At 39.4% G+C, this 25,237-nt stretch overlaps 1 pseudogene; it reads right to left on the reverse strand.

Moving 5' to 3' along the window:
- Positions 1 to 9,128: 9,128 nt before the first annotated feature.
- Positions 9,129 to 23,410, reverse strand: LOC138934305 (fatty acid synthase-like; annotated as a pseudogene).
- Positions 23,411 to 25,237: the final 1,827 nt, after the last annotated feature.

Raw genomic sequence — 25,237 nt, forward strand, 5'->3', positions numbered from 1 at the left:
TCAACAAACTGTACGTGGATCAATCCGTTAAAACGTTGAGAAATCAACTGAAAGAGTTAGACGAGAAGCTTGCAGCGTTAGAGAAAGACGTGCGAGCGTTACAGATTGTGATAAACGAGCTTCGGCGTGCGAATATCGCTAGATTAGAAACGCCAACGAAACGTCAACGAACGACAACGAAACGACGACGAAACGTCAACGAAACGACAACGAAACGTCAACGAACGACAACAAAACGCCAACGAAACGTCAACGAACGACAACGAACGACGACAAAACGTCAACGAAACGTCAACGAACGACAACGAAACGTCAACGAACGACAACAAAACGACGACAAAATGTGAACGAACGACAACGAAACGACGACGAAACGTTAACGAAACGTCAACGAACGCTAACGAAACGTCAACGAACGACGACAAAACGACGACAAAACGTCAACGAAACGTCAACGAACGACAACGAAACATCAACGAAACGTCAACGAACGACAACGAAACATCAACGAAACGTCAACGAACGACAATGGACGACAAGAAACGGTTCACGGACAGCTACGGACGGTTCACGAACGGCTACGAACGGTTGAAGGACGGCCGAACGGTTCAGGAACGGTTGTCGGACGGTTATCTAAAGGCTCAGGAACGGTTCAGGAACGGCTACGAACGGCTATCGAACGGCGACGAATGACGGATGACAAAGAACCACTATTGAAAGACGATGAACGGGAATAAACGGTTATTGAGTGGTTAAAAGTTAGAGATATAAATTATAATGTAATTTCTTTATACGTATTATTACGCGCCGACTAGCCACACCGCTAAAATCATGGCATCGTTAAAATCCAACGGACGTAAAAATATCGAGAAGCTACGACTCGTCGAGGAACTGCATGCTTCGGTGAGAAGAAATTTTCCCCGAAGACGCGTCGTAGTGCGGGATTACGATGACCTGTGGCAAGCCGACATCGTCGAGATGCGTCCGTACTCTCGTTTCAACAGAGGTTACCACCACATACTCATCGTCATCGATGTGTTGAGCAAATACGCGTGGGCCGTACCGCTCAAGAATAAAGGCGGAAGCGAGACGGCTGACGCTATCGCAGAGATAATTCGAAATAGCGAGAGGCACTCGAAAAATATGCAAACCGATATGGGGAAGGAATTTTACAACGCCAACGTGCAACGTCTCGTGAAGAAACACGGCATCAATCATTATTCCACGTATTCGGTGTTGAAGGCATCGGTCGTCGAACGATTCAATCGTACGTTAAAAAACGATATGTGGAAAATGTTTACGCTCAACGGAACTTACAAGTGGGTCGATGCGTTGCCGCGACTCGTATCGGATTACAACGCGCGCAAGCATCGAACGATCGGCATGTGACCCGTCGACGTTACCCCCGCGATCGCCGAAAGACTCTTGGATACTGTGTACAGCGCGATAAAGATCGCGGGTCCGGCAAAGTTCAAAGTAGGTGACCCGGTACGCGTTAGCAAGTACAAGACGATCTTCGAGAAGGGTTACACGCCAAATTGGACCACCGAAGTGTTTAAGATCGTTAAAGTGCATCGTACTAATCCCGTAACCTATCTACTCGAGGTCTATCGCAAAAAATCTGTCGCTGGAGCGTTCTACGAGTACGAGTTGCGTCGCGTGACTTATCCGGACGTGTATCTCATGGAGAAAGTACTGCGCAGGAGAGGTGACGAGGTTTACGTCAAATGGTTGGGATTCGATGGATCGCACAACTCTTGGATACACAAGGACAATGTGGTTTAATTCGTACAAACTGTATTTTATTTTTAACATATAAAGAATATGAAATACATATAAAGTATCTGAAATATAAAAAATATATGTAAAATGTATACAGCATATAAAATATGAAATATAAAAAAGAAAAAAAGAAAGATAGAAATATATATTTCTTTTGTTTTTCTTATACATACATACATACATACATACATACATACATACATACATACATTACATACATACATATATATACATATATACATACATTACATTACATTACATTACACATTACATTACATTACATTACATTACATTACATTACATTACATTACATTACATTACATTACATTACACATTACATTACATTACATTACATTACATTACATTACACATTACATTACATTACATTACATTACATTACATTACACATTACATTACATTACATTACACATTACATTACATTACATTACACATTACATTACACATTACATTACATTACATTACATTACATTACACATTACATTACATTACATTACACATTACATTACATTACATTACACATTACATTACATTACATTACACATTACATTACATTACATTACACATTACATTACATTACATTACACATTACATTACATTACATTACACATTACATTACATTACATTACACATTACATTACATTACATTATACATTACATTACATTACATTACACATTACATTACATTACATTACACATTACATTACATTACATTACACATTACATTACATTACATTACACATTACATTACATTACATTACACATTACATTACATTACATTACACATTACATTACATTACATTACACATTACATTACATTACATTACAGTACACATTACATTACATTACACATTACATTACATTACATTACACATTACATTACATTGAATTACACATTACATTACATTACATTACACATTACATTACATTACATTACACATTACATTACATTACATTACACATTACATTACATTACATTACACATTACATTACATTGAATTACACATTACATTACATTGAATTACACATTACATTACATTACATTACACATTACATTACATTACATTACACATTACATTACATTACATTACACATTACATTACATTACATTACACATTACATTACATTACATTACACATTACATTACATTACATTACACATTACATTACATTACATTACACATTACATTACATTACATTACACATTACATTACATTACATTACACATTACATTACATTACATTACATTACATTACATTACATTACATTACATTACATTACACATTACATTACATTACATTACACATTACATTACATTACATTACACATTACATTACATTACATTACACATTACATTACATTACATTACACATTACATTACATTACATTACACATTACATTACATTACATTACACATTACATTACATTACATTACATTACACATTACATTACATTACATTACATTACATTACATTACATTATATTATAAGGGTATCCGGTAATGTCCCCACGGTAGGGTGTCGGTCGAATCAGGTACGATATATCGCTTGTCGTCGTACGGACTCAGGGCGATTTTTGTCTCGCTGATTGTGTACACTTCGTGCAATTTTGATCTTATGCAGGATTGTTGTCGAGTCATTTCAATTTCATCGCGCAGACATCGCGTGTAATCGTCGAACGTTATCGTTCTCGCTATGACGGTACGCTTGACACCTTTAACCTTTTTTGTATCCTTTTTACTATTTACTCGCAACGCGTACATTTTTGCTCTAAGCCCGACAAATTCAGTTATGATCGCACCGTTATTCTCGTCCTTCATCAAACCCGACACTTTCTTGTTCTCGAGCGGTATACCGTACGCGTTGTTAGCCGGATAATCGCTCGCGTCGAATCTGGCGATATCGCGTTTCATATTCTCGTACACATCCTCGCACTCGATGTGATAAATCAAACTGTCTGTATCGGTGTACATTATTTTACAATTTTTGTGATATAACGGTAACATGTACTCGTGGTGAAATTCGTATAAACACACTTTCGATATATCGAGTATACACATACCGACATAGATCGGTTTATTGAATTTCACCTCGAGGTTGCGCAGTTCAACGGCGACCAAATTTTCCGAAAAGACGCTCCTGCTATGAAAATTTGGTTTCGCGATCATCGCCTCCGCGCCGTATCGCCCGTCTCACTTTGTTAATAATTTTACATCGACGTGATTGCGCACGTTTTCCATAGTTTTACCGAATACCGCGTTGTTCATTAACTTGTATAAATTTTTCTCGAAATCGTTTGTCCCGCGCGTTCTAAACCGGGTGTTGAGTTCGATGTAATCGCGGAGCCATGCGGATTGAGCGAATTGCAATACGCGATGTATTTTTGCGATGCGAAGGCCGTGACGCGTGCATTGCTGCAGGTTGCTATAGTGTATGACGCTTCTTATCGTATAAAGTCGCGAGGAGCTTGTCCTGCCGCTTGCCGGGCGGCTTATCGCTCGTTGGACAGAACGGTAGATCAGCGTGCGCGTCGTGAAGATGTTGCGGATACTCCAGATCGACCTCGAGAATATAACCTGTGGTTGAATCCGAAGCGATCGCGCTAACGTCAAAGTCAGAGATGTCGTCGACCCATCGAAAATCGGCATAGGGCAACGGTTGACACATCGCCCAACCGTACAAGTTGTTTACATCGAAATACATCATATACGACGATGGTTTCGATGGGTCGTAAGACGGCATGTACTTGTTATTGGCTCGCGTGTATCTGCCGGAACATTGGCTCAGGCCACCGCGTATTCCCCGTTCGATAAACATAACCATATCGATATCAGTAAGTAATTCGAACGTAATATTCGTATGTTTTAGCATCGCATCCCACGTGTATCCGGGAAGAGTATAATAATACGCGGGGTCGAGCCCGTAACTCTCGATACATTTGTTGCGAAAATTTTCAAAAACGTCGGCCAATAACAAGACATCCGTTTTTAAATACAGATCGCTGTATTCGCCTAGCGTTCGAACGGAGAACCGCTCCCACACGTTCTCGGCGTGCGCGCAATCGCTCTCGGATATCGTGTCACCGGTCAAGGAACTGATTCGCACGGCGGTAAACACGTATCTTGCAACCTGTCGACGCAGTCAATATATTCGTACGGAAAGACGCCCTTCCGTGTTAATAAATTGAAATTGTCATTCGATAAATTTTGAGATTCAGATTTTAAAATTTTGTCTTTATTCAAGAATGATGCCAATTTATCGAGACTAGCTGTGAGAAATTTATACGAATCGATAAAACGCAATTTAATATGATGTTTTGATTTCTCTTCGGTAAGATTAACGTTTTTCGTAAATGATATATATTTTTCCTTTGTTATCGGAAGTAACTCGATTCCCCCTTCGAACGCTGTAGCTATTTCCTTGATAATGAAGTGCGCGTCGTAACCGGATAAATTATGAAAAACTATTGGAATGCAAAAAGAATCTTCATAATTTAAATTACAATTTGAATGCGCGGGGCCTCTGTATCGCCCGGTCAGATGGCAATGATCGCGTACGCGTGTATCGTCTTGTACAAATGGTTTCTCGCAAATGTGACATTGTGTCGCGCTATGAAAATTTTCCCATTCATCAGATGTTAAATTGACCATGGGGACATTAGCTGATAAAATACTTTTTACACGCAGTGCTAAATTTTTAAGTTCTTCGTCGAACCATGATATGCAATCGATATCGCGACGAGAATGATACGCGGATAACGAATCATCGTACGAACAATGTACATAATATGCTAAGCTAAATACTTTGTGATGTTGGCAGTTTCTCTCTTCCTCCGTCTTCTCTAAAACGCACTCCAGATCGGCGTACACGACGAAAGGAAGCCGCTCCTTCCGATTATAGTTGTTGAACGTGAGCCACTTGTCCTTATCGCTCGGTAATCGGATAGCGCACTCGTTCATCTCGCGACAGTCCACCGTATGTGATTGTAACTTGTCGTTCGAGCCAAAGGAGTGCAAACATCTGTAAAAGAAATAATTTTTAATTTTTGTTCAAAGATTTCTGTAATATAATTTATTAAATATATACGTACCGATCGCAGATATATTTCTTGTGTTCTTTTTTGCTCAATTGCGAGCTCACGAGGCGGGATAGATTCTTGATCCACGCGAAATGTCCAACGTTGTTGTCTTCCACGTACAACAGGTTGACGTGTTTGTCTTTTTTCAGCTCACTCAGATGTATCGGGACAATATTCTTTTCCTCGATACTATATACATTGATTGAGATATTGTTGGCATGTTCGAATTTTTTAATTTGATTCACAGTCACTGGAAACTCAATGTTCTGGAGATTCAGCACTGTCGTGTAATGCGGGTACGAAGATTCCCGATAAACATGATCTTCAGCTGGATATAGAGCGGCGACCACAGACCACGCGAAACACGCATTGTCATTAGATTGCACGTTGTTTACCGCTCTCTTCATCGTTATTTTTCGCGGTAATTTTATGTGGCAACCCGCGCGCAATGGATTATATTTATTTATATTTACATTTAAATCGAGTATTCGCGATAACGCCCACCCACTATCGCGTTCTTGAAATTCTTCGAGCGATGCTAGAGTAGGCTCGACAACGCGCTGGTCGTACCATTCGCGTAAATCGGATGTGCGAAAGAGTTCATAGTTTCTCGTATTGATACTTTTATTTGCGCGTTTATCACCCGTCACAAATTCACCATTGAACACTGTATTAATTTTCACATTAAAGTGTTTTTTCAGCACGGTTTGCACGTGTTCGAGCACAATGTCTTTAGCATCCTCGAAAAATTGACGAGGCTCGATGTGATTATGATTTATAACCGCACCAGTCAATATGCGGCTCTCGAACGCCGTATCGATCTCTCGCCAAATCAATCCGTGTTGCCGCGTGCTGCATCCTGCACCCGCGTGTACAAAACGTGTGCGTAACGAGTTCTTCAATCCCTCGAGTCGTGCAATTCGGGCAATCAGCGATTGTCGAATCCCAATCGATAATCGTGGACGTTTGATTCGACTTTGCCCTTCTAATGATTCGATATATTCGTCGCATCGTTGCTCCCACGCAACGTATTCCTCTATCGAATTCACCCTTGCAGATTGCTCGCGTAGATTTCGTCCGGCATTGTTTTCCGCCATATTTCCAAATTTATACCAAAAATTTTTGCTAACAAGATGTGCTTATTAACAGCTCTTGTCTCGGAACTCTTGGCGAAAATACTGACAGGGTGTGCCTCTTTACCATGATTTTATATTCTATCTTGATGTCTCTTTCCATCATGTATATCTAAATCTTTATTTCGCGATTTGTCACGTACATTTTGGCTAATATCGATTATTGCATTTTGTCGTCTAGAGATGATGTCAAATCCCAGGTGTATCGCAAAAGTTTCAAATTACATGCAGCTGCCCAATGTTACTGCAATTTAATCATGAGGATTATCCTTATATTTTAAAATTTTGTCATGTTTTGACACGCGCGTTTGAAATCTGATATCTATAGGCGATGTCATCGCGAAGCAGCCGCACATCGGCGCTTGCAAATTTTATATTACGTTGCATTTTTGTGCATTCGGCTAAATCTCACACCTGGTGATGATATCATCGCGAAGCAGCCGTATATCGGCGCTTGAATGGAAAAATTAAAAAAAATATCGCGTCATCAATAATCCCCACTACATTGCAATTTTGAAACGCTAATACATATTTTAAATATGTTCAATACGTTCAGTATTGCATCGATCACTTGTGTGAAAGGTTCATATAAAAATGTATCCCACTGAAGGAAGCCGCATGAATTACGTTCCGATTCAAGATGCTGATGAAACTTCATCGTGTAAGAAGAAATGTAACAAGTAAGTTTTAATTAACTTGAAAAATTTTTATACTTTTTAAATATTTTTTATACTTTTTAAATATTTATATAAATAATATTGTTTTTACTCCCTAGCATTTCATCCGAGTCTCGTCGCGCGGTTCGTATACTCGGAAGACGATACGCCTTAACTCCGACGTCGTACAAATATTTGGACATTGGAATAAACGTTGGAGCTGTATCTTGCGTGGAATTGGTTCTCGGCGATAATCGGGGCAATCAAATAATATTGCCCTTTGAAACGTGGAAATCGCTAATGCAGAAACGTGCGGACATTGAACGGCTTCTACAATCGGCTGAAATCCCATTGCGGATTCGAGATTTGACATTCGAAATGGTTAAAATATCTGATTCGAATATTATAAAAATTGGATTATCAAATAATTCTTTATATATGAAACCGCCAACTCTATTCTATTTATTCGATTTTGAAAAATGTATAGATCATATGTATTACTGGTTATGCGAAAATACGCATATTGTAAATGAAAAATTCAAACAATTTGTAACTGTTTTACAACAGAATAATATCGCTAATGTATGCGACGCTACAAAAACTATACATGAAAGTGATATGTTTAACAGCGAATCGCTCATAGATTGCGAGTTATTGACATGTGCTGTAAATGATATTCTTCACGAGGCTTGTAATAAGTTATTTTACTAATTATCTGTGAATTTAATTATTTATCCCATTTTTTATGCACGAATAAAGACGGTGTAATAGATATGCACAGTTTGCAAAATTTAACTTGCGGACGCTATCTCTCTTTCAAGTGCATGCGGACGCTATCCCTCTCGCACCGCCTCGCGTATGCTCTCTCTCTCGCACCGCCTCGCGCTATCCTTCTCCCACGCCCATAGAATATCATTAGCGCTATCTTTCTCTTACACATTGCGGACGCCTCGCGCTATCTCTGTCACACCTACTCGCGGCATCGTACCTTCGCGTTCCCTCTTCCCCGCGGCCCCCGCACCTACCGTTCCGCAGCGTTCCCCCTCCCCCTCTCCGCGGACCCCGCGCCTACCGTTCCGCCGCGGTCCCCCTCCCCCTCACCGCGGACCCCGCGCCAACCGTTCCGCCGCGGTCACCCCCGCGTGACGTCAATCCCACCCCCATGATGTCATTCCCACCCCCGTGACGTCATACCCACTCCCATGACGTCATACCCCCCATGACCACATACCCCCCCGTGACGTCATACCCCCCCCCGTGACGTCATACCCCCCGCGCCGGTTTCCCCTCGCCCCTCACCCCCCCTCAGAGGACCATGGCTTAGAACCGGCCCAATATCACTACTCTTAAGAATGTCAATATATGTGTAAATTAAAAATTGTTAAATGTCCCAAAAGTGCGAGCAAACATATTGCATATTAATAATTGTTGAATATTACACTGTAATGTGATATTTTTATGATTTATTTACCCATGTTAAGACACTGAAATCCAATTCCAGAAAATATGAAACAAATCGGTCTTCTCGGACATACGTTGCGTTTCACTTGAATTATTGCGTTATCGGATACGTTAGATCCAGCAATCATATATCCCCTGTAGAAATGCCCTTTTATATTGTCACCATGAATACGATGTAGCAAAGAGATATATTCTACATCTATTGGCCGGCTCTGTACCTGTAGAGATATTGTTACTAATCGTAAGTATACGATGCGACGCGATAGCGTCGCGACGCCATGTACATAAAAAATTCTTTCCGGCTTGACATCAGTTTTGCCTATGTCGCAAAGGTCGCGGCGCTATCAAGTAGCTTTTAGATTATTCTTAAAGTTAATTTTAAAAAAGTTCATATATTTATACAGGATGTATGGTAAAAATTGTGCCAACATTTGTGAGCGGGTAGTATAAGTAAACTAAGCATAGTAAACTAAGCAGAAAAGTCCTGTACCATTTTTTCCTATAACGCTTAATAAAGGAGTTATTATTGAATAAAGCCTGGCTAAAAAATTTTTCACATCCGTGCATTCCGTCAAACTTTGCAATTTTCAGTATGCCAAACATGCCTTCAGATTACAGAGGTAGGGGTGCATCGCAAGCAAATAATGGAGATACATTCCTAAAGTAGAAATGTTAATCTTTATTTAGAAAAAAAATCGTTCATTCTTCAGATAATTTTTCGCGAAGTGATCGACAGTCAAAGTTGGTCAATTTTCGACAAATATTTTCTATGCCATAATTTTTTTGAGCAGTGTATATTATAATCATGATACATATGTACAATATATATATATATATATAATATATCTATTAAATATATATATATATCTATTAAATATATATATCTATTAAATATATATATTAATATAAGGCTATATACGAATTATTAGATACATATTATTTTAGAGAGATATTATTTTATACAATAAGATATTGCTCAACGTGTAACGCAAATACAGATCACGTTACGAACGTTGACCGAACGAAGCGCTGACAACGCGAGCCACGCGCGAAGCCCAAGCGACCGCGCAATCACCCATTACGAAAACGCGGAAACCAAGGCACGCGGAATAAGGATGTTGCGAAAATGCAACGTAGAAGTCCTACCGAAAAGCAGAAAGGAAATTGCGAAAATGCAAGCAAAGAAGTCCTACTTAGAACTCCTTAGCTTGCATCCGGATCTTGCCGCAAAATCGAGCGACACGACGCATGGTCTTGTCGCTAAACGATCCCCTCCTGGGAAACCAAGGGGAGTTAATAAAAAGGCCCACCGCTAACGAACGGCGGGCAGTCTTTACCATCAATTAATATTACGCGGGCCGTAACGCTAATAGTCGCGAGTAGTCACACTTAGTGAAAATCGTGAAGATCGAGAAGCGAGTCTCGCGACGTAAACCCGACTCCAAACACGCGTCCGCGAGTGTCAGATAACGCGATACGCGACACGAGTAGATGATAGAAACGAGGACGAATTATAATTAAGACCATTTGTAGTGAATAAAAGTTTTATTGAATATAAAAGTGTCCAGAATTTTCGGGTAACCCGCCAGACGTATCCCAGATTCCTAAATCTAAATCCGGCAACGATCCCGAAAATTACCGTGCCTCACCCGAGGCATAACAAAATTGGTGGCAGCGGTGAGATTTGCCGGAGGACGTCAGCGAATTCATCCCGCTAATACCTGAAAAAGACACAACTGTATTCGAAAACGGGCACGCCAGCTACAAATCGAGTTAAAGTTGACGGACGGAAGCAGCCAAGCCTTCCCCAAGACCTGCAAAGCACCTCGAGTGTAAACAGGGCAGGCACGCCAGCACACATAAAACGTAAGCTGACGGAAACCACAAGTAAAGCAAGGACAACAGAACGAGCATCGCCACAACAGCTGTAGCAGAAACGTGAGCCGCCAAGCATCGCGACCTACGATAATTCTACGGACAACGCACCGACGCCGGACAACGACCGCCGTACGACGAGCATCGTCAGCCGTATCAGCCGCCGAGCGAAGGACTGCAGCGTCAGCAACCTACTAACACAGCGAGCGATCATGCGAGCCGTCATAATATTGTAAGTCCGAAAAAATTTAATAATTAATTGCGTGAATGTCGGAAGGTTCGAATATACCGAAACCGATAGCGAACCGATCGTGGTTACTGAGTGAACCAGCCCGACGAGCGATTAAATTAAGTTTAACACCGCGAGAAAATATTTATAACGCGCGAAAAAACTTAGAAACGCAATACTCGAGCGAAAGCGAGCCCGAGTTACCGGAAAACGTCGTCACAGAACGCGAATTTCCGTTTAACAATTTTGACGAAAGCCTATTCCCGCGTAATACGACTGACCCCACTGACGACACTCAACGCGAGACTAGACGTACGCGACCGTATATTAGTAGAACTCCAAGTAGAGTATCCCTACGGCGCGAATTTTCATTAACTTCCTACGAAAGCGATCTATTCGATCCGGAAGAAATTTATAGCCAACAAGAAAGTAATATGGCCGAATCGCGAAATCCGCGAGAAAACACTCGCGCGAACCTGCCACAAAGCGCGGTAGACGAGGAAATAGAAAGAATGCGACGATCCATTCACCAAATGGACCGAAATATAGTGGAGGCGGATCACACACCGCCCCACGAGAGAAACCGCGAAGAAAAAGGAGATTATACACAGATAATCCACATTTTAAATGAAATACGCGCGGACATGCATTCGTTAAACATACGAGTAACGCGATTAGAGAGCGCGGACGCGCAATTACCCCGTCATACAGACATTAACAGGGAAAACGATAGTAATGCGTTTGAAACGACATATGGGCGAACGGGACGCGATATCAGAAATCGACGAAGCGTCGCCCCGAATTATCTACCGTTAAAGGAAGCGAGAATGATGATCCCCGAGTTCGACGGAACCTCGCGACATAAACTGCAAGAATTTTTAAACGCGTGCAAATACGCTGTTCAAAACATAAGAAGAATCGTTAATTCAAGCAATCTTATTTACAAAATTAAAAGGGAAAGCGATGCAGGACTTTGAGACGCGAGATATACAAACGTTCGACGAATTAAAGCAGCAACTCGAGACTTGTTACCAGTCGAAACAAAGCACGACACATTTACAGATCGAATTCAACTCGCTAAAACAAAAGCCGAATGAAACTGCGTACGCTTTCGGACAACGCGTTGATCTACTAGCGATGAAATTATACGATTCGATGATCGAAGGACAAGAGCATTCCGCATTATCCAAACGCACGATTCAACAGACAATCCAGGCGCAGGCATTAATAAATTTCCAAATCGGGTTACACGACGAATTACAAGTGCTCGTACGCGCGCAGCGATATACGACGCTTCAAGAAGCGATAACGGGCGCGAGCGCCGAAGAAAAACTCAGACCGGGAACAGCGAGAACGAGTGGTTTTGCTAATAAAAATAAAACCGAATTTAGTTACTCGCGAAATAGTCGAAATCCGACATCGCAATGCATTAAATGCGGAAAAAACGGACATTTCGGACGCGATTGCCGTAGCAGCCGATACGCGCTCCCGAAGCCGGAAAAACCCTCGCGAATAAACGCGATAAATAAATACTGCTCGCATTGCAAAAGAACAAGACACAGCCGCGACGAATGCTGGAGTCTAAAAGAGAAACCGAAAAACAATACAAATAAACTAAAAGTCGGAAATCAACAAAAAACGCGCGACGAAAATATACGCGATCGAAAGAAACCGCGACAACAAAACAGAAACGCCGATAGCGCAAGTAGCAGCAGCGAAGACGAGCAGGAGGAAGCGAGAAAGAGACAACCGCGACCTGCATCTGAGTATCGCGTTACGCATATTAAAGATATGCCACGTGCGAAGAAAAAGACGGACTTATTGCTAATAACATTACCAATGCGACAAGTGAAAAACGAAAAAATACAGATGTTGTACGATTCAGGATCGACCATCTCACTAATAAAATTGAAACATTTAAAGGACAACGCATTGATACACGAAGATAAAATCGCGCTCACAGGCATAACCGGACATAAAATACATACCATCGGAAAAATGTACGCCACTATTAAAATGGACAATCACAAGGTAAAACATGCATTTTACGTTGTAAGAGACGACATTCCGATAGAATACGAAGGAATAATAGGAATCGATTTCCTTCGACAACATTCGGTATCCTGTGATTATAATCAAAATCAATTAAAAATAGGAGACGCCGTGCTAAGATTCCATACGTTTAACAAAACAATTCTAAAACCGCGCAGCGAAACCATCGTAAAAGCGATAACAAAGCAAAATCGGATAGGAATAGTACGAGCAGAGGAAACAGCTCCAGGAATCTACCTTGGAAACTGCTTAGTAGAACCGAAGGATTATACTTGTCCTGTTAGTATCATAAATACAACCGATACGGAAGTCGAGATACAAACGCCGAACGTCACACTCGAAGACATAGAACGCGAAATCGAATCCAAAATACACACGATACAAGCAAGAAAAAATTTTAAGTATACTAACTCGAGACACGGACAAATATGACAACTACTACGCACGCAACATTTAAATACGGAAGAAAAACAGGCACTCCTACGGATATGCGAAGAATATTACGATACATTTCAGTTGGACGGAGAACCACTGACGTGCACCGCGACGGTAGAGCACGAGATAAACACGCGCGCCGACACCTCGCCGGTGAACACGAGACCGTATCGTCTTCCCGAAAAGCACAAAACGGAAGTAAATAAACAAGTGCAAGAAATGCTGAAAAACGGCATAATCCGAACAAGCGCGAGTCAATGGAACGCACCTTTATTGGTGGTACCGAAAAAGGCCGACGCATCCGGAAAACCTAAGCTCCGAGTAGTAATAGAATAGTAATAGTTTCGGAAGCTAAACGATTTAACAATAGGCGATTCATTTCCACTGCCCAATATCACCGATATACTGGACCAGCTAGGAAACGCTAAATATTTTACTACACTAGACTTAGCGTCAGGATATCACCAGATACCAATGGCTGAGCAAGATAAACAAAAGACAGCTTTTTCAACGCCCTACGGACACTATGAATTTAATAGAATGCCGTTTGGATTGAAAAATGCGCCAGCAACATTCCAGAGATTGATGAATTCAATTCTAACAGGAATGCAAGGACTTGAATGTCTAGTTTATTTAAACGACATCGTCATATACGGATCGAGCCTAGAGGACCACAATAGAAGACTTAAGGAAGTACTACAGAGACTCCGAGAAAATAATCTAAAATTGCAACCAGATAAATGCGAGTTTTTGCGCAAAGAAGTAATTTATCTAGGTCACATTATTTCGGAGAATGGAATATCTCCGGACCCGTCAAAGCTAACCGCGATAAAAGAATTTCCGACGCCGAAGAAAGTAAAAGATATACAATCTTTCATAGGACTAGCCGGATACTACAGAAAATTCATAGAGGATTTTTCAAAAATAGCCAAGCCACTGACGAAACTAACGAAGAAAACGGAAAAATTCGAGTGGACTATGGAACAGCAAAATGCTTTCGAAATACTAAAAGAAAGATTAATGACAGCGCCAGTGCTAACGTATCCAGATTTCAACCAAGAATTCATAGTGACCACTGATGCTTCCGACTATGCAATCGGAGCAGTATTGTCACAAGGAAAAGTAGGTAATGACCGACCAATTGCTTACGCCAGCAGAGTTTTATCGCGGGCGGAGCAGAATTACAATACAACCGAGAAAGAATTATTAGCGATTGTATGGGCTGTAAAACCCATTTAGGCCATACGTATATGGTACGAAATTCAAAATCGTAACCGATCACAAACCATTAATCTGGTTATTTAATGTGAACGATCCCGGATCGAGATTAATCCGATGGAGATTAAAACTCGAAGAATATGATTATGAAATCATCCATAAAGCCGGACGAGCGAACGCGAACGCCGATGCACTGAGCCGCAATGTAACAAGAGAAGCGCATGAAACAGAAGAGGAAGAACGAGAGATCTTCGCAATAGAAGAGGAAATAAACTCCGACGAAGAAAAAATATACACAGAGGAAGACAAGAAACAGATATTATATGAATATCATGATGCACCCACAGGAGGACATCAAGGAGTTGAACGCACGATAAAAAGAATCCGCCTAAATTATAATTGGCCAGGAATAACGAAAGATGTAGAAAAATACATCGCAAAATGCGAATTGTGCCAGAAAAATAAATTATCGCGAAAAAATAAAGTACCGTTAATAATTACGGATACGCCTACTAAACCGTTCGAAAAATGCGCGTTAGATATTGTAGGACCGCTAACAGTTACAACAAACGGAAATAAATATCTTTTAACAATCCAAGACAATTTAACGAAATTCAGCAAAGCGATACCGATTCCAAACCAAGAAGCGAACACGGTCAGTAAAGAATTCGTTACAAAAATTGTACTTGAACACGGAATACCGGAAAAAATTTTAACGGATCAAGGCACAAATTTCCTCAGCGACATATTTAAAAATACATGTAAATTATTAAAAATAAATAAAATACAAACAACTGCCTATCATCCGGAAAGTAATGGCGCGTTAGAACGATCGCATCGAACATTAGCAGAATATTTAAGACACTACATAAACGAAGACCAGACAGACTGGGACGAATGGATACCGTTCGCAATGTTTACGTATAACACGACGCCGCATACAGCTACGGGGTATACACCCTTCGAATTAGTGTACGGGCACCAAGCGGATTTACCTACGTCACTGACGAGACCGCCTAAACCAACATATAATTATGATGATTACGCGCAAGAATTGAAAGAAAGACTAATGGCAACGAATCAGCTCGCAAAAGAGCATATCAAAGAAGAAAAATTCAAAGCCAAAAAACAATACGACAAAGGTACTAGAGAAATAAAATTTAAAGTCGGAGACAAGGTATTAGTACACGACGAAACGCTCCGATGCGGACGATCTAAGAAACTTGAATCCCTATGGACCGGACCGTACGTAATAATTGAGAAAAATTCGGACGTGAATTATACAATTAAGAAAGGAAGAAAAGCGGTGCGCATGCATACAAACAAATTAAAGCAATTTATAGAAAATTAAAATAAAAAACTTACCTATTCGTTGTTGGAACGACCGACCATTCGCATCCGATATAAAGCGCGACGCATCTGCGCCATCGCACGACCTCGTTCTTCGAATTCACGGAGTGAAGGACGGAGATGAAAATCAAAAACGCGCCCTCGAATGCGTATAGGCATCTCCAACCAAAGTCGTCGTAATAAGGGAATAAATCCGTCGGGAGGCTCATAACGAGGCACCCAAAAATCACTATCGAACCCGTCGTCCACCTCATTCATATCTGTTTCTTGAGGCTCAATAACCAGCACTTCACCATCATTGTCGATATCTTCCTCCGAAGAGGGAAAATAGCGAGATCGATCTTTTATATTAGCACAAACCATGCTAGTGGTATACTCAGTAAAACACGACTGAATAAAAAACCACACGACGCTAAAAGCCAGCAAGAAGAAACCTAATAAAATGAGAACCGATAAGACGGTTATATGAAACATTTAATATGAAATTACAGGATATTCGTCAGCTGGAACAGTCGACAAGCCGAAAGTCGCACGGGACAACATGAAACGGATTCACCTTACAAAATTCAAGAATTCCTACACAATCCCGGCATATATTTCGAAAAAATCGGGCAATTACAGCAAGCGACCAAAGCGTGGAAATTAGTCATTAAATTAGATATAACAACACTAAACGACAAAGTATGGCAAATAAATCAATACATCCAACAAACCAACGAGATGTGCGAACAAATAAAGTCGGAATTCCACCATAAACGCACTTGTGATAATTTAAAGGAAATCGTAACAAACGAGTCGAAACAATTAACGAAATTGATCACTCTAATAAATACGCTATATAAGACACGGACGAACGGACGTAGAGGTCTCATCGACGGAATAGGCGGAATAGCGAAAACATTGTTCGGTACAATGGACGCGAATGATAGAGAATTAATAAACGAACAATTAAATCTCCTACAAAATAACCAGCAAACCATTCAACACGTCGCGAAAAATCAAATAAAAATCTTAAATAGTACGATAGTACATCTAGATAAACTAGAAAATATACTAGATCATAACGGTAAACTATTAAACCATTATGTTCGAGAATACAGTACTCGCGAAGAAATAATCGAACATTTTACGGTAATCATCGCGATGATAACAGATTTAATTCGGGATGCGAAAGATGTAATAGAATATCTTACGCATGTACGCAAGGGCATTATGCATCCCGTACTAACACCTATTAGCGACATTATAACACATTTAAAAGAAGCAGCTATCCAATTATCTCACGGTTTATATTTCCCTTTCGAAATTCGAAACGACGAATGGCTAGCACTAGAAGAATATATTAAAATAACTGCATACCGTGAAGGATCAATCATATTTACTGTATTGCGATTCCCACTAATCTCACAACCAGTATATGATATAATAAAAGTAACCCCATTACCTACTTACGATCATAAAAATATATTTACACACGCGGAATAAATCACGAAATAATCGTAGTTAATAGAGAAGGGATTAACGTATATCATAATAACGGAGGACGACTTAAAAAAGTGTATCCAAATAAATTCCAGATACATATCTGAGAAAACACAACCAATACACCGTATTAATCCAAACGCGCCGTGCGAAATACAAATGTACTTGCAACCACAAAACCAAAACGAGGCTTGCAAAAATAAACATGTAATTGCGACAGAAACGATATGGATATCGTTGCAACAGCCACTTACTTGGCTATACTCAACTGTACGCAAACAATCAATAATAATTCAATGCGAAAATTATAACGAGATTAGAAAAGTAATTAAAGGAACAGGGCAAATTACCCTCCAAAATAAATGTAAATTAATAACAACAGAAATGACGATCCAATCAAAAGAAGTCATACAAGGTAACGAAATAGAAACGTATTTACCGGAAATTAATATTACATTTATACGAGACAATACAGACATACTAGACACGAAACAACAGAATATCGTACAGCATTCAGAATTAACAGAATTAAGAAATAAATTGAAAGATATAAACAATGATTTACAGGACAATAATGACAAATTCTTTACGAAAAAACAATTCGTATATCCTATGGCGACGAGTGGAATAACCACAATAATTATAATAATATTAATAATTTATATAATTGTAAAAAATAAAAAGAAATATACAAAACGACCGTCAGTCAGGATATACGAAGAAGACGAACCACGTATGTCCTACAGATTCCCAAAACCCATACTAAAACGAAGTCTAAGTACACGATTTTAGATAAGTATAGGAATAATAAGAAACGATTATATCTCATATTGTATACGGGAAAAATGTTGTACATTAGAATAAGAAAAAATAATTTTTAAAATAAGTTTGTTTTGCGAAAAACGTCACTTTTACACCTCCGTTTTTCTTTTTTTTACGGGGGAGGGATGTTATAGCCCGAGAAGGCTATATACGAATTATTAGATACATATTATTTTAGAGAGATATTATTTTATACAATAAGATATTGCTCAACGTGTAACGCGAATACAGATCACGTTACGAACGTTGACCGAACGAAGCGCTGACAACGCGAGCCACGCGCGAAGCCCAAGCGACCGCGCAATCACCCATTACGAAAACGCGGAAACCAAGGCACGCGGAATAAGGATGTTGCGAAAATGCAACGTAGAAATCCTACCGAAAAGCAGAAAGGAAATTGCGAAAATGTAAGCAAAGAAGTCCTACTTAGAACTCCTTAGCTTGCATCCGGATCTTGCCGCAAAATCGAGCGACACGACGCATGGTCTTGTCGCTAAACGATCCCCTCCTGGGAAACCAAGGGGAGTTAATAAAAAGGCCCACCGCTAACGAACGGCGGGCAGTCTTTACCATCAATTAATATTACGCGGGCCGTAACGCTAATAGTCGCGAGTAGTCACACTTAGTGAAAATCGTGAAGATCGAGAAGCGAGTCTCGCGACGTAAACCCGACTCCAAACACGCGTCCGCGAGTGTCAGATAACGCGATACGCGACACGAGTAGATGATAGAAACGAGGACGAATTATAATTAAGACCATTTGTAGTGAATAAAAGTTTTATTGAATATAAAAGTGTCCAGAATTTTCGGGTAACCCGCCAGACGTATCCCAGATTCCTAAATCTAAATCCGGCAACGATCCCGAAAATTACCGTGCCTCACCCGAGGCATAACAATATCTTAGATCTGTTAATAATACTCCGCTTTTTTCTCCGCTTTTACCGATTTAAAATAAACTTTAATTTATCTTCAACTTTTTCATTTAGATCCCATTACTAGAATCAATAATTTAAAATAATTAATATATCTCAATTAAATGTAATTTAACAATAATTTTTTCAAATTCTTTATATAAATTTAAACACTTTCTTTAATCTTTTCTGCCTTTCATTTTATAATAATACATTTTTTATTCCTTGCGTACATTATTCAGTATTTGCGTATTTTTTTATAATACTAAATTATTGCTATATTAAAGTATTACATATAAGTGCTATATCGTGTAGTTGTTCTCTTACTTTTTTTTATTATAATATTGTTGCGTCCCTGCGGGTCGTCTGTGACCGTTATTCCTGAATCTGCTGTACCCGTCTCCGGGAGAACGTTGCTAAGGGTTGTTGTTAAACAACGGCGTTCATCTGGAGAGAGATCGGCCATCTTAGAGTCTCGCGACGGATGCCATTCCGGGCGGACGTATTCGAGATTACGATAACCGTTATTGTTCTGTGTTCCTTGTATAATAGTGTTCTGTGTTATTATATTAAAGTTCCTTTCGTTCTTTCAAAGGAGTGTTAATTATTTACTTGCGGTACGCGAGTGTCGGTTGTGTCACGCGGATTCGAGTTATATCGATTTCGATCCGCGGACGCAGCAATATATTATCATATATATATATTTTATGCATTTAATATATTATCATAAATTTGTTTTATGTATTTGCGTTTTTGTGCGTGCAATACACATGAAATTATTTATTTATTGTTTTTTGTTAACAAAAAGTTCAATTTTTTAAATAATTTCAAATGACAGTAATAACATACAAGGTAAGCATAAGAAAGATTAGATTATTTGTGAAATAAATTGTAATGTATACTTACGTCTTCTAATATAATTTTAACTGCTTCCTCCGTACATCCAGATATACAATAGTTACGAGCCTAGGTAAATTATCGTCCTCTCTATTATTGACTTTAATTGTTGGATTGGATTTCAGTAATATGTGGCAATTAGCCACCAAATCCGAAGGAATTGACACCGATATAACCACCCTTACATTCTATCGGTTCAGTGACTATATTTATTCTTCCTTCAATGATAACAGCCATATTTTTTCGTGGATGTTTAAGATGTTTAGTAGGAGCCATTATACCAGTTTCCATCGCTATAAAAACCTTTATCCAAAAATAACATTTAAATAAAAAAAAAATAATTGCATAAGTTTGCCTGCCGTATTAGATTATGTAGTTGTATTAACCTTATTTTGCCAAAATATAAAAAGTTGGTAGGTTTGGAAATTTAAATTTAAATTTAGATCTATAAATTTAGATAGAACTAAAAAATTAATTAATATTAATCAATGTCGCATTTGCCATTTTCCCGTTTTTGTTTTTACTTCGTTTTATGACTTATTTTTGTGATCTGTACGTATTTCCTCTATAATAGAAAACTTGCCAAAACTTCAAGAATTGATTGATTGGGAAACTTAAATTTGAATTTGATTTCAAAGTTTGAATTGAATTTAAAGATTAATTTGCCGCGTTAGCCTTTTTCTTATGGCATTTTTGCTCTTTGACTTTTGTTTATGACCTCTTTATGACCGTTGTTATTGTGATCGTGCCGACCGTACTAATGTTGGTCGTCATTATATTATAAACAATCGATAAAATACGTATGATGATGACATTTGGACGTTGTTCACTAATTTGTACAGATTCTACGCGAGTTTTAGTGAGCCTTCCATTCTGATTATTAATTTAAATTTCGAATTTAACTGCAACAACAAATGTGGTGCATGTCAGGTTATAAAATTCCAATTTAATTTTTGCATATTTATATCTATGCTGAAGTTGGACCAAAAACAGTCCAACTTATTAATGCACATTTGTTAATGAAACTTAACAATAATAAGTTTGCGCACCAATACCCACGTCTTGGCTCTTATCTATCAGTATTCTCACTTAATTGTTTGTACTCTAAGTTTATTGCTGTTATTATTAACCATATTGTTATAAATTCACCTTTACAATTTGACAATGACCGCTAACTGGCTCTGAATGTCCAATATTTGACTTCACTGAGCCCAATAACAGAGGAAGTTGTCTTTTAGCGCATATAGCTTCATCGATGGATTGAAGTTCCACAGGATCGCCGGCTAGAGTACCAGTTGCATGAGTCTCCATGTAAGATAATTCAAGAGGCGAAATATTACATTCTTCGTAAAATTCTTTCAATAGTAGTTTTTGCTTGTCAAGTGATGGAAAGGTAATTCCTTCTTTTTTAAAGCCATCGCAGTTGGTTTTACCATAGACAAAGATCGCATAGATTCTTCTTGCATCCCTTGCCTTTTATAGGTATACTACTACAGCTGCATCACTACGCATGCAACCAGAGCCTTCTTCATCGTAAGGTTTACAGTAGCCATCATTAGATAAAATTCCTAAAACGATATTAACAGTTCATGTTTATAGCTCATTGTTTCAATCGATATAGAAGATATAATTTTGTTTCCAATTTCTCTAGTAATATACCAAGTACTTAAAAAATTCAATATGGATATATATACAAATTAATTGTGTCATTAAAAAACAAAAACTTCTACATTCAACAAAACATGAATTAACAAACATTAATATTATATACATATTATTATTTTTATAAATGTATGAATAAATATTTATTCCATTTAACAACGCAACACACAACTATGAACACAACAATATTATTTTTCACATACCCAAACAAAAAAACTGGTAAGTTATATTAGGATGGACGCATAAATTGACACTAGCGACAATAGCCGCTTCGCAAATGCCAGATCGAATCATTCTGTAAGCTTCCACGATAGCGAAATGACTCGAACTACATGCAGTATCGATATTATACGATGGTCCAGTAACGCCGAGCCAATAAGAAATTCTGTTTGCTATCACGTCTTTATTGCATCCAAGAATGGGTAATCCAGCAATCTATTAACAATTATGTGTGTTATGAAACAACTTTCATATAAATATTTTCCCCATATTTAGCAATATCTTTGTATACGTATTGATATATATATATATATATATATATATATATATGTGTGTGTGTGTGTGTGTGTGTGTGTGTGTGTGTGTGTCAAATGGTCTGTTCCGAGACACTTTGTAACGATAGGACCGTTACTACGGGCCTGACCTGTTGTAACCAACAAATATATATCTATCCATACACGGCTTGCTTAATCACCCAGCCCTACCTGTCCCGCCGCCGCCTCTCTCAGCATGCGCTCTCGCTCACCGACACACACGCTCTCGCTCTGCATGCGCTCTCGCTTCTCGACTCGCCCTATCTCTCTCGCGGTCCCTACGCGGAATCAACCCCACTCCCGGGCCGACAGTATAGTGGGAGGCCCCGGCCGGGTATATAAGCCCGGCCGGCCGAGGAATCGGGACCAGATCCCGTCCTGCCATCCAGCTCCTGACACCGATCTAACCCGTACCTAGCACCTCTTAGGGCAGAGGTTGAACTCAGCCCCGCCGGGTTGAACCGGCTCTCTATACCTCGGGCCAAGGTTGTACTTGGCCCCGTCGGGATGAACCGACTCCTGTCTCGACCGCTCCACGGGCTGAGGTTGCACTCAGCCCCGCCGGGTTGGACCGGCTCCTACCTACCGCGGGCCGAGGTTGTACTCGGCCCCGTCGGGTTGAACCGACTTCCGTTGCCAAGGCAGCGTTCGACGTGACACTCGAGTCTGCCGGCAATACCTCGCCACCTAACCCGATCGTAGCGCATAAGTGCATGTACCGACCGCGTTGTAAATAGTAGTCTAGTTCTAAGTCTCGTAGTTATAGACCTGCTAGTCTTAAGGCCTGTTAGTACTAAGTCCGCTAGTTGTAACCGCATCCTAGTAATAAGACCTGTCTAGTACTAAGTCCGCTAGTTATAAGACCTGTTAGTAATAAGCCCTGTCTAGTAGTTATAAGGCCTGTTTGTAATAAGTCCTCTAGTTTTAATCACGCCGTTAGCGCCTGTAAATAAGACCGGGAACGATTACCCGCCGAGCCTGTCTTACGCTTCTCGCCGCTGTGCAACCATCGCTTTGCGCCTCCGCTTTGCGTCCCGCATCCTGCTACCAGCAGCACCGCTCCACGCACGACACCGCCAGGCCCTGCACGCTGTATCTATCTTTCTCGCACTGAATAAAGTATCGTTTCAACCCTTTACTGTGTCTCTGTAAGTTTGAGTCTCTCCTTCTCTCGAACCCGGACACCGACGAGCCGATCCGAGCGTCGAGCGAGGTGACCGCGTTACAACTTCTTGATAATTATTGGCATATTCCGAGACATTTGTATGGTTCCAGGCCTGACCTGGAAGAATTCTATGTCAAATGGCAGTTTCCAGGACAGTCCTGGAAAACTAATGTATGTAGATATGATAATTGTACATCCAAATGTATATACAAAAAAAGACATGTACACAAATGTTATCTAACAATGCCAATTGAAGTATATATAATGTATTATTGAATTTCAAACATAAAAACCGTCAATATATTTATATAATTAAGAAAATCGCGTAAAATAGTATATAAATATATAAAAAGATATGAGATTAAAAAAAACACAACGATTTTTAATAATACTTGAAGTACAAATAATCTTGAAAAACTATGATTAAAAGTTTATTGTGTATAATGTGAAATTAGTCACTTTGATTTTCATTATGCACGAAAAACATTTTATGTACTGGAATCAAACGTTAGGCTACAAAATGATGTTTCCACTTTTCAAAAATATTTAACACATTTAACGTATATACCAACATTTAGAAATTCACGTCAGCGTCAGGCAATCTCACATCTTTCCGCAAAAGTGTGTAATTCATAACAATATTGATAACAAACAACGTAAAAAGATGTAACTCATATATAACAAATGCACAAGTCTTTATGCCAACGCCTTGATTGCTTTCTGGAAAGTTTGGCAGGACATATAAATAAAAAATCGTAAGTTACTTGAAAGACGTTTGGGATAAATGTATTTCGAAGCGAGTTCTTCATTTAAGTGTTTAATATGACACTTTTTACGAGAATATGCTTGTGTCCTGGAAACGAACGTTAGGCCACAAAATGATATTTTTATTTCTTTCAAGAATTTAACGTACGTACAAGCATTTGAAAACGCGGTCAGGTAATGTCAACTCACATCATTCCACAAAGTGTAATTTATAACAATATTAACAATAACGTAAAAAGACGTTACTCATATATAACAAATGTGCAAGTCTTTATGCCAACGCCTTGATTGCTTTCTGGAAAATTTGGCGGGACATCTAAATAAAAAATTGTAAGTTACTTGAAACAGACTTAGGATAAATGTATTTCGAAGCGAATTCTTCATTTAAATATTTAATATTACATTATTTATGAGAGTATGTTTGTGTCTTGAAAACGAACGATAGGCTACAAAACAATCCCCCCCGATGGTGCACCACCTTGTCGTGGTGGGGGGGCTCTCCTTCCATTCCCGGAAGGGGTCTAAGAGTGCACCAAATAACTTGATCGTCGTGTGAATGGGTATTATGTTTATTTATTTTTGGGTGAATGAGTGGATTGGAGTGGGATATTGCGGGGGGTTATAGGGGGGTTATTGGGTTTATTGGGGGATGTGTGGGTTTGAGGGGGGTATGTGGGTGTATGTGGGTATTGGGGATGGGTGGGGAGGGTATTGG

Source organism: Polyergus mexicanus, unplaced genomic scaffold (genome assembly GCF_030449975.1).
Source record: "Polyergus mexicanus isolate NDT 795.1 unplaced genomic scaffold, iyPolMexi1.0 SCAF_6, whole genome shotgun sequence".
Classification (NCBI taxonomy): domain Eukaryota; kingdom Metazoa; phylum Arthropoda; class Insecta; order Hymenoptera; family Formicidae; genus Polyergus; species Polyergus mexicanus.